The following is an 11,112-nucleotide window of genomic DNA, read 5'->3' as shown; positions in this document are numbered from 1 at the left end:
CGGTGGGAATTGCCAAGCCAGGAAAAGATCTTTGCTCCAGGTGCGTTTTTCCCCCGGGATCACCTGCCTCTTTCTCTCCCCAGACAATGAGGCTGTGCCTTCTCTCTGGTTTCTTCAGGCAAAGCAATTTCAGATAAGCAGATTATTGTGTGGAATATCTCATCTCTGTGTTCCAGCGCAGCCCGCTCAGCTTCCCAGAGCCAGTTAGACTTGTTAAGAGGAGCTGAGTGATTGGCTGGGGCTGGGACTCCGTTTCGGAGATTATAGCCAAGCGTCCAGGAAGCGTGAGCCTATGGTTGCCGTAGTCCGGGGCCTGCCAGTTCCTGCCTTAATGCACGTGCAGTCATAATTGACTTCTAGCACGGCCTTGGAGGTTTCTGACCTAAATAGCTGACATTGCATCTTCGACACTGTGTGAGTAATCCTGCCTTTTTTTTTTTTTTTAAACTCAGTAAATTAATTACATGCCCTGGGAGGGAGTGATCGTGAGTAGAAAATATTGAAGTAGCAGATGATTCGTTTTCAAGGTGCTGTGCTAATCTGTTATCAAGTTCAATGCCATGAATCTTCTGAGGCTTCTAAGATCTGGTGGTTTTTAAATTTTTTCTTCCCCTCCCCCCCTCCCAGCCTTTTGCTATGAATTACAGTCAAGCTGCCTTTGAAGGAGGGTGTTTGATGACTTTGCTAGTCCTGCTTGTTTGATGGGGTCAGTAAAGTGATAAGAATTCAGCATGAGCAGTTTAAAACAGGAAGCTTGTCAGAGCGGTGGCTTCAAGAGCACCTGTGTCCCTCAGACGGTGAGGTTTCCCACCCCCACCAACCAAAGCTGACCATGAACAGCAAATGATCATAAATCCTGGCGGGACTCAGGTGCACAGCTGTTAAGCCCCAGAAAAGGAGAGAAAAGAAGAAGTCAAATGACAGCAGCCCCATGTTCTTGTCATCTGAAACTGACTTAAGCCATAGAAGAAAATGTTTGTATGTACAAAAATGTGCTTCTGTGGTTCTGTTGATGTGGTTCAGAGATGAATGAGAAACCACGGGCTGGTTTTTAAAAGCCTCATAGGAAGGGCATTCAGTACTCACAGAGCCATAACCGAGCAAAGTACGTGGGTTGGAATTTGTGCTTGGAGCAGATCACAGTGTCCCCAGGAGCCACGGCTAGCTCTGTGTATCTGCTGGGGGTGACGAGTTTGCTAACAAGGTTTAAGGTAACGCTGGAGTGAAGTGAGAAAGTTGAGTGAATGACGGTTTTGTTAGTTCTCCAGCGTATGAGCGAGTCCCAGTGAGTGCTGGGTACAGAGGGTGAATGCCAGCGGTTCACACTGGACTTCTCAGTCCTTATGGAGTCTTCTAATCTGTGTTGAAAAAGACTTTTCTTAAGAAATTATAGTTTAGGAATTTTTTTTTGTCTCTCCGAAATTTTTTTTTTAAAACTTTTTCTCGTACAGTAGAAAGCTAGGGCATTTCTTAAAAAATCTTGGCTTGTTTTTCATATCGCTTTTAACTAATTTCTCTTCAGACTCAAAGGTATGAAAGTCTAGATTTTAAGCAGAAATTACTTGAGCAGTTTTATAATCATGAACTCCCATGATAACTCTAAACTTCCAATAGTTATATTAATTACTTGCCAATTGGCATATAGAGCCAAGACAGTTTATTTTTTGTTTATACCTACTTAAATGTCTGAAATAGTTTAGCCAGCAGCAAACACATGTTATTATGGTTTGGCACATTTTTATGCTTAGGTTATACTGGACTTGCAAAGTTTTGTTGCTAAGAATATTTTTACTTTCTCAGCTACAATCTCTTTTTGGATTACGACAGTGGGTGAAATTCATGAAAAAAAAAAAGAACAGTGATCAACATCAAATAATTTTTTTTTTAACAAACAAGATCTGTGTAAAACAGTTTTAAAGAAGTACAAGTCTAACATATTCCTTTAGAAACTTACCTGAAGTTAAGTGGTATATAATGTGTCTTTACTGAGACAGAATTGTGACCTTATTGAGTTTTTATAGCCATAAGCACTAGTCGTAATAGCTGACTCATTCTTAGTTACGGACTCCTAACTGTGGCAGAAGCAAGCACATCCATGGAAGGACTAAGGGCTCACCCTCAAGGTGGTTCGGGCTTAGCCAAGAGCAACGCGGGCTGGTGGGACAAGCTGCTCTACCTGAATTTGACTCGGACTTCGAAATTGGCTCCCTTTCTTCTAGCCGCAGCGTTGCTTTCTTGATGCCGCACTCACTCACTTTCTACCACCCTTCCCTGACTTTGTTTTTTACAGTGCCCTGTTAGGGCTTTTATTGACTTGATTTGAAGGGAAGCCACTGATGCTTAGTTACCAGTCTGGGGTGGTCTGCTCGTGCCATGGAGAGGATTTGGGGAGCTAGGGCTGACTGTCCACAAGGACTGTGTGTTTTTCTATTGCTGCTTCTGCAGGGCTTGTATCTCTTCAGTTCTCCCTGCCTGAGCTGTCAGGGTGGCATCTTTGTTGTGAAAGGAGAGGCCATTAGATAGAGGGATGTAGGAGCAGCAGGTGCTTCAGGGCAGTGTGCTGCGGATAAGCCAGTGTAGACAAAGGAAAATACTCCACACAGTGGTCATTGATCATCCTTCTCTCAACTTGCTATCTTCTAAAAATAGCTTTTGTCAGACTATAGAAGTTCTTTTACAGATAAGCTTTGGTAAAACTATGCATGTCTGCCATGGACAGATGGGTTGGACACAAGATGTATCCAAAAAGGAATGTATTACATCATGAACTTGCTAAATGTGAACAAATACACACTTGGCATTTGGAAACTATTAGCACTACCTACTAAGGCAATGACATCAATCCAGATCTAAAAAAAAAAAATCTTGATTGAATTACATGTTCCATTTTTTTTAAAATGGGTTTTGTTTTTGGAAAAACTTGATCTTCCCTAAGATTTTTTTTTCTGTGTTATATATAGGACTAATCTGATTTCTTAATCTTTCCTGAGAATTTAATTAGTCCTAGTTGATGTTTCAAAATGGTTATTATCCCACCATCAAGATGCTTTAAAGAAAGCACAGGGAAAGACATAATACAAATATCCAAAGATCACACTCAGTCTTGAAATTTTTTTCTAAGTTTCAATCCATGTGTGTACAGTGAAGTTAATTACACACATCTTGAATTTCACTAGATTGATGAATAGCAATATCACATTGGAAAAGTGCCTGTGAGAGAACATTTTAATGAATGCATAATGGACCATGCAACTGTATTTTTATAGCAGCTCATTGCAGCAGGGGTAACATCATTCCTTTTTTAAAAAAATGATTTTTAAAAATTTATTTAAAAGTCAGAGTTACAGAGAAAGAGACATGCAGAGACATCCTCCAACTGTTTGATTCCTTCCCTAAATGGCCACCATGGCCACTGTTGGGTCAGGACGAAGCCAGGAGCCAGGAACTTCTTCCAGGTCTCACATGTGGCTGGCAGGGGCCTGACCACTTGAGCTATCTTCCACTGCTTTTCCGAGGCTATTATCATGGGGTTGGATTGGAAGCGGGGCAGCCAGGACTCAAGAGGCTCATATAACAAATGATGGCTTTCCCCAGCCACGCCATAACACTGGTCCCAGCAGCCTTCATTTCTAAAAGTTATATGCCCAGTATTGGATAAAATTGTTAAGGCAAAGACAGGCTTCACTGTTGGATCTTGAAAAATTGTGACTGATTTTGGAGTTTTGATTCTTACCTGTCTTTTGCTACACTGTTAAAATATCTACAGGTTTTCCACACATGAATGTGGCATTCTGTAAAAATATGTTAAGGTCATCTCCTGCAACTATTACCAGTATATCATAACAAGTAATTATTTACTATCAATATTAGCATGGGCAATGGCAGATGCATTTTCACTGATGCGTCTGATTAGTCATTCTAAGCTTTGCCTGCTTCCCTTCAACAGATCAGAGATTTTCTTACTTGTTAAGCTTGTAACCTAATTTTCCTTCCAATGATATATAACATTAAGCAAATAGGTAAGCATTCCTTTCTGACCTGTCCTTAGCGCAGTTTGTGACAAACTTGTAGAGGACATAGTGGCTCTGTAGGAAAAAGCAGGATTGACAATTTAGACAGATTATCTTGGAGTTTTTCCTTTCTGCGTTCCTCTGTTAAATTTCACTCATGGAATAATTCTGTGAATTTTAAGACACTGTGAATTCCTAGCTGTTTGTATCTCAGAAACAAAATGAGTGGTCAAAATGTGCCTACCTTAGCAGTTTTGAATTTTTTGGTTGGTTCTGCTTCGGAAGATCATTTTGTGCTTTGGAACGGTGGCCACAGCTGTGTCCCACATTTCAGCTGCTTGAGCTCATTGCTGCTAGGAACCCGGCGAGCTCCCAAGAGTGGGAGTGATGAGGCTGGAGCAGCTGTCCATCTCACCTGTGGAACCATTTCTAAAAAAATAGATGAAATTGTGGAGGACATACAATACATAAAATATAAAAATGGGAAGAATCATCTTTCCCACAGTCCACTCTGCAATTTATTTTTAAGAAACAAAAGATTTTCATTTTTAATACCTTTGCCAAATGGAACTAGGACCATCAGGTTAATTTTCTTGTGCCTTTGTCATTGGATTAGAACGTTTCTTTGGTCAATTAACATTATAGTGAAGAGTCTTAACTTCTTAATAAAACTTTGTTTATCCAATAAAATCGAGAATTAACAGAGAGGGACAAAGAAGTATAAGACGTGGTTTTCTAAATGAGATTTTAGTGCAGTAGGCATTTATTTCAAGATAATTTTGAAACAGGAAGAATTAACTTTAGGAGTAGATGTTCTTCCCCTCCAAGTATTTAAAATGTTAATAATAGAAGAATGACAAATTTGTGGTATGCGTATATATATAGAAAATACTGGGTAGAGATTTTTTTTAAAGATCTATTTTTTTTTTATTTTGGAAAGACAGATGAGATTTATGGAGAGGAAAGACAGACAAGAAGATTTTCATCCCATAATTCACTTCCCCAAATCACCACAATGGCTAGAGCTGAGCTGATCTGAAGCCAGGAGCCAGGAGGTTGATCAGACTCAGTTCTTATGCAAGTGCAGGTCCCAAGGCTATGACCTATCCTCTACTGCTTTCCCAGGCCATCAGCAGGGAGTTAGATGGCAAGTGGAATGGCTGGGACACAAACTGGTGTCTATATGGGATCCTGACGCTTGCAAGGTAAGAGAAGGACTTAGCCATGGAACCATTGCACTGGGCCCAGGAATTTCTTGTTTTTACTTATTTCAAAGGCAGGTGCATGCCTTCCTTGCCCTCCTATGCCACAAGAGATTTCCTACCAGCTAGTTCACACTGTGAATGTCTACAATAGCCAGAGCTAGGCCAGGCTGCAGCCAGAAGCAAGGAATCTAATCCAGATATCCCTTGTGGGTGGCTGGAACGTCACTATTTGATCCGCCACCTGCTGCCTCCCCGGATATGTATTGGGCGGAACCTGCAATAGGAAGTGGAGCTGGGACTTGAATACAGACGCTCTGACCTCTGATTTGGGATTTGGGCATCCCAAGAAGCATCTTTTTTTTTTTTAACATTTAAAAAAAATTTTGAAATATTTTAATTAATACAGAAGACTATAAAGAAGAGTTTAATGGCATAACTAAATTTAGTAATTTTTAACATTTCATGCTTACTTTATGTGTAAAAAATATACATATATATGCACATGTGTCCCATTTTTTCATATCAGAGATAGTTATATTAATATCACATAAACAGGGTCTTAATAAAGTTTTTTTAAAGATCTTTTTTAAAATTGTAGAGTGAGAAGAAAAAGGTAGATCATTGTGTAAGGAAAATAATTCAATGAAAACTATGTATATATATATTTAATATGACATCCACATTATTTTTATAAGATGTATACAGAAGCTTCCATATTATGACAGCACATATGTGGAATTGGTGCTTTTGTGTCTGGTTTATTTCACTCAGGTTTTACCCATTCTGTTACAAATATCAGACTTCATTACTTTTTATGACTGAACAATATCCCACTGTTTTATTTACCACATTTTCTTTAGACACTCGTGAATGGGCATCTTGGTTGTGTGTTTTTTGCTATTGTAAACTGAGCTGTTATAAACATGAAAGTGAAGGTATTTTTTTCCTTGTACTGACTTCATTTCTTTTGGATATATTCCCAGAAGTTACAGATAGCTGTGTCATATGGTAGATCCATTTTTAGTTTTTTTGAGGATTCTCCGTACTGTTTTCCATAATGACTGTACCAATTTGCATTTCCCCCAACAGTGTATTAATTAGCTTCCCTTGTATGCATACCCTTGCCAACATTTATTATTATTATTTTTTTACTTTTAGGTAATAGCTATTTTAACTGGAGTGAAATGATACCTTACTGTGATTTTTCTTTGCATTTTCCTGAGAGCTGGTGCTATTGCACATTTTTTAAGCCTTTTGTATTTATTCTTTTGGAATATATCTATTTAGATCCTTTGCCTATTTCTTAATTGGGTTGTTTGTTAAACTTTTGGCGCTCTATTTTCTGGATATTAATGCTATGCAAGGTATGCAACAATTTTCTTCATTCTGTCAGTTATTTCTTCACTCTGTTTACTTTGCTGTGCAGAAGTTACTTAATTTGATATAAATCCAATTGTCTATTTTTACATTTATTGTCTATGCTTCTTAAGGTTTGCAATTTTCTCCATGATTGGAATTCTGAGTCCAGCAATTCAGTTGGGGGGATTCTCAAGGAAACTTCGTCTGAGGTGATCCCAGATGTGATTCTTGTGTGTACATGCCAATACAGGGTCTGGTATAGTTCATTGCCCAAATTGGCCTACATACACATTGTTAGTTGAAATTGCTGGATCAGATGTCTCCAGCCCAGTCTTCTACACAAACTAATGGCTGGTTGCAGTCCAGCCTGATCCTGCCCACTTCACACTTGGCCCCTACACAAACCAATGGGAGCTGAAGCCTAGTTAGAGTGACCTGTAATAACCCCCACCATGCCTGCCCTCTCTCCTGGTTCCCATGCTTGCCAGTATATACAGCTGACTGGTCCAATCTGTCCCACATACCATTCATCTCTCATACATGTCAATGGACATTGAAGCCTAATTGAACACAACCAGCCCCACTATCCAGCCCACACATGTGCTCGTGGGTGCCACTCTCTGTCTAGGCCATGCCTGTCCCAGTCCAGGTTCTCATGCTCACCAGTCAGAATGGAAACCCAAGAGGGAGGTGCCACTGTTTCCCTACTAGTAGGCCAACTCCTACTCCTGGATCTTGTACTTTGCAGGTGGTACTGCAGTTTAGCTTGACGGAGTTTCCTCCTATGTTAGCATCTGCCAGCTGATGCTGTAGCAAAGCCCAACCAATCCTCATGTACTCTGGCTTATGCATGTACCAGTAGATACAGTCCACCCAGCCTGGCTTGTCTCTGATCCATCTTACATGCAGGCCGACAGATGTTGTAGCCCTGCCCAGCCTGGTCTGCTCCCAGTTCCAGCTCTCACATTCATCAAATAGGAATAGTGGCCCAGCAGGGGAGCTCCCTGCAGCCCCCTTACTGGGTTTGCCCATTCTCTCCCAGGTCTCATGTGAGCTGGTTGGGCCCTGTGGCCCAGTCTAACATGGCCTGTTTCACCTTGCCATTTGCCAGTGGGTGCTGGAGACTGGCCAGCCTGGCGTGGCCTGTGTCAAGTTCCATCTCATACTGGTAGGGACTACAGCCTAGCCAGCCCAGCTAGCCCACAGTCTCAGGTGGGTACTGTTCCCTGGCGTGGTCTGGATTGCTCCCTATTGTGGTTCTTGCGCTCACCTGCAGGGACTGTGTCCTGACAAAAGTTTCCTAGGCTGGTGCCCATATGGGATGCTGGCACTAAAGGTGAAAGTTTAGACACTACACCATGGCACTGGTGCTTCCACAAAACAAAGAAAGCCAGCTTACTGTGAAAAATGGCTATGAAATAGCAATTTTTGGAGAACCCTTTCTTGCATAAAGTTAATGATGGATGTAATATAAGCGTCCCCATATTGTAAAAGTTAAAAAGATTTTTCTATGTTCTAGATTTGTAGGGGTTAGAAAAAAAAATCATACCAAAGCCTACTCAGTAAACAAAAATAAATTTTTTTCAGACTGTTACTATTTAAAAGAATCTCTACATTCACTGTTAATAAAATATCATAAACCAATTTAAGTCCTTTATTTTGGATATGTTGGATTCAAACATTTGTGTTGGATATTAAGCCAATCATAACCTCAGTTATTTTAATAACAACTATCTTTCCCATATAAAACCAACTTGACAGTCAAGTTATTGAAGAAATAAAGACAACACACACAAATCTGCTTTAATCTTCAGGTCCTGATCTGAGAAATAAGAGCTTGGGAAGACTAACTCATATTTTTCTGATTGAACTAGGGATGCCTAAAAATAATTTTCTCGTAACTCCATTTACTTATTTATTTTCTTGGTACATTCCAAGAATACTTTTAAATGCAGCAATAAAAAAAAAAAAGTAAAATCTTTTTCACCGGATATGCAAGCATTATTTGAGTGCAGCTGAACAAAAATATTAGTCTCACCCAGAGGTGGTGTTCAACCCTGCCATGCCTAAACCTTCAACTCTGAAGATGATATTTTGTAGAGATTTCTTTGGTTGTATTCTAAGGACTTCAGGTGGCTCATGTATAGGTGAAAGTGAACACCATGTATGATCATTAGATGCTTAGTTTCCAGAGGCAGACCGGGTTCTGAGCCCACTTTTGTCACTTGGAAGCTGTGTTACCCCGCACCAGTGACCTAATCTCTGTGTACCTCCACCTGCTTATCTGAAAAATGGAGTCATAATGGTACTTACCTGGTTGGGTTGTTATGGAGATTAAGTCAATCAATAGACATAAGATATTCTGAATGATGTTTGTCTCATAATAAGTGCTTTATAAATATTTGGTTTCCTATGATGGCCTGACTCAGTGTGTTTTCCGGATAACTGAAGTTTATTCAGTCTTGTAACCTCTAGAGGTAGGCAATGCTCGTGGCTCTTTTGAGATGGCACTTGCCCCCTCTTTAGACTTCTTGTGACTTCACGAGGTGGATTCTTTCCATCACTGTCCATGGGAAATGGCAGTTGGCTCTCAATGAGTTGAGACAGTGTGACTGAGATTGTTTCTGTCCTTTATTTTCTAAAAGAATTTGACCTTTGTGATACTTACTGGCCTATACTGATCACCACTTTACATTTCTGCATCTGCTTGGCTATAGATTACAAACAGGAAGACCTGCATTTCTGCAAAATGGGAGAGTAGTCATTTGCTTGGGGCTGAGTGGCTCTCCCCTGAGTACATTTTTTTTTTAAATTTTCCTGGATGGAAATTATGTTTTTAGATCAGGGTTTGGCAAATTTCTGCTCATGTGCAAGCTGTGCTTTTTTTTTTAAAGGAATAAAATTGTATTAGAAACCAGTCACCCTCATTTGTATACATTTTGTCTGCTGCTGTCTTGATGGTTTGAGTGCGGGACTGAGGGGGTCCTTGCAGAGACCATGTAGCCGAAAGACCCTGAAGTTTTGGATACCTGATGTACAGAAGGTTTCTTAAACCCCATTGTGGAGCTTTACACCTGGGCAGAATCCAGCTTTCTGGGAGGCAGCCATTTACAGCTCAAGTACTTTGGGTCTCTGCCCCCAACCTGGGAGACCTGGATGGTGGTCCTGAATGCTCACTTCAGCTGGCCCTAAGGAGTCAATGAGGGGACAGACAAGCCCTCGCTTCTCTCCCCATCCCTTTTGTCTTTTAAATAAATATAATTTTATAAAAATTGGACAGAATCTGAAATAGATGGAATACCATTGTGTTTTCTAGTGTGACATCATGTGCTTATTCAATTATCTGTATAATTGTATTCTGTATGTTTTGGACAAATGATAATTTATTGCAGGGCCTATGTTTGATATAGAAAAGAAAAAACCAGTTCATTGTAGCATATTTAGAACTTTCAGATGAGATGAAAATGTGATTGTCAAGCAGAATTGTGTGGGAATCTCCACCCTGGTGTTTGCTGCTCTTTTGTTATCAGCACATAATAGGATATAACATTAGCTAGCGTTCTGTTGTGTCCTTCTGGAAGTGGTGCCAGTTGGGAGCTGCTTTTTTCGCACAAGTGTTCTCAGTGGATGGAAATGCTTCTTGTGTCTTTTTTCCCCCCTGCACACATCTGTGTTCTGTTTTTTTCTCATACATATCTTGGTTCTTGTCTTTCTCATGGAAACTCCCCGTCTCCAACAGTGTATTATTTGGGAACACAGTGTGATAGGCAAGAATCCTGAGATGGGTAGTTGAGTTCTGACTCAGTGATTTTTGCAAAAGAGAAACTGTGGCAATATTCCATTTCTACCCTCCTCGCCAGCCTCAGTTTTCTTGCAGGTCGCAGAGAGGTGAGAATCCAGCCCCCTCTTGCCACCTGAGGAGGATGTGATGAGATAGATGGAGAAGAAGACTCCACGGGGGTCTGTATTCAACTTATGTCTTTAATGATGTTCCCTGTGTGGTCCACTTGCTTCACATTTGAAGCTGTGTAAGTCTAGGATAGAGCCTAAATTGGAGTCTGCACGGAGAACAGTGGACTGTGTTGATGGCATGAAGGGTGTGGGTGAAATGAACTCATTACGTAGCATATGCATTCCTTGGGTGTCGGCTTTTAAGCTCCCCTCTCTCATGGGAAAGTTTATATCTCAGTGATGAACTCCCAGGAGCTATGCAAAGGAAAAAGGCTAAATGATATCTTGGAAGGAGTGCAGGCTGGTGTCCATTCCAGTACAGAAATCAGATGGGAAACAAATTGTGACTGGTTTGGTTTAACCTTCTGCTTTTATCATGAATTTGATACGTGTTTAGGAAGATTCTTAATTTAAAATAAATTGCTTATTCATTTTAAAGAGTTAGAGCTAGATCTTCCATCCACTAGTTCATTTCCCTGTTGCCCAAGATAGACTGTCCTGGGACATCCAAAACCAGATGTTGGAGTCAGAAACTTCTTCCAGGTCTCTCACAGGTGGGCACAGGGGCTCAAGGACTTGGGCCATAC

The 11,112-nt window shown here is 40.5% G+C and overlaps 1 protein-coding gene across 1 annotated transcript in view; it reads left to right on the top strand.

Annotated features, from left to right (window-relative positions):
* The first annotated feature begins 250 nt into the window (after positions 1-250).
* The window catches only part of PDE4D (phosphodiesterase 4D), a 1,371,497-nt gene continuing 1,360,635 nt past the window's right edge, over positions 251-11,112 (top strand). The window contains exon 1 of the mRNA XM_040977570.1: positions 251-414. The gene's annotated coding sequence lies outside the window, so the exon portion shown is untranslated. The remainder of the gene's footprint in view (positions 415-11,112) is intronic.

The sequence above is a fragment of the Ochotona curzoniae genome, unplaced genomic scaffold (assembly GCF_017591425.1).
Source record: "Ochotona curzoniae isolate NIBS_2020 unplaced genomic scaffold, NIBS_Ocur_1.0 contig_2754, whole genome shotgun sequence".
In the NCBI taxonomy this organism is placed as follows: domain Eukaryota; kingdom Metazoa; phylum Chordata; class Mammalia; order Lagomorpha; family Ochotonidae; genus Ochotona; species Ochotona curzoniae.
The sequence above is the reverse complement of the archived record's forward strand: the minus strand, read 5'-3'. Positions and strand labels throughout refer to the sequence as shown.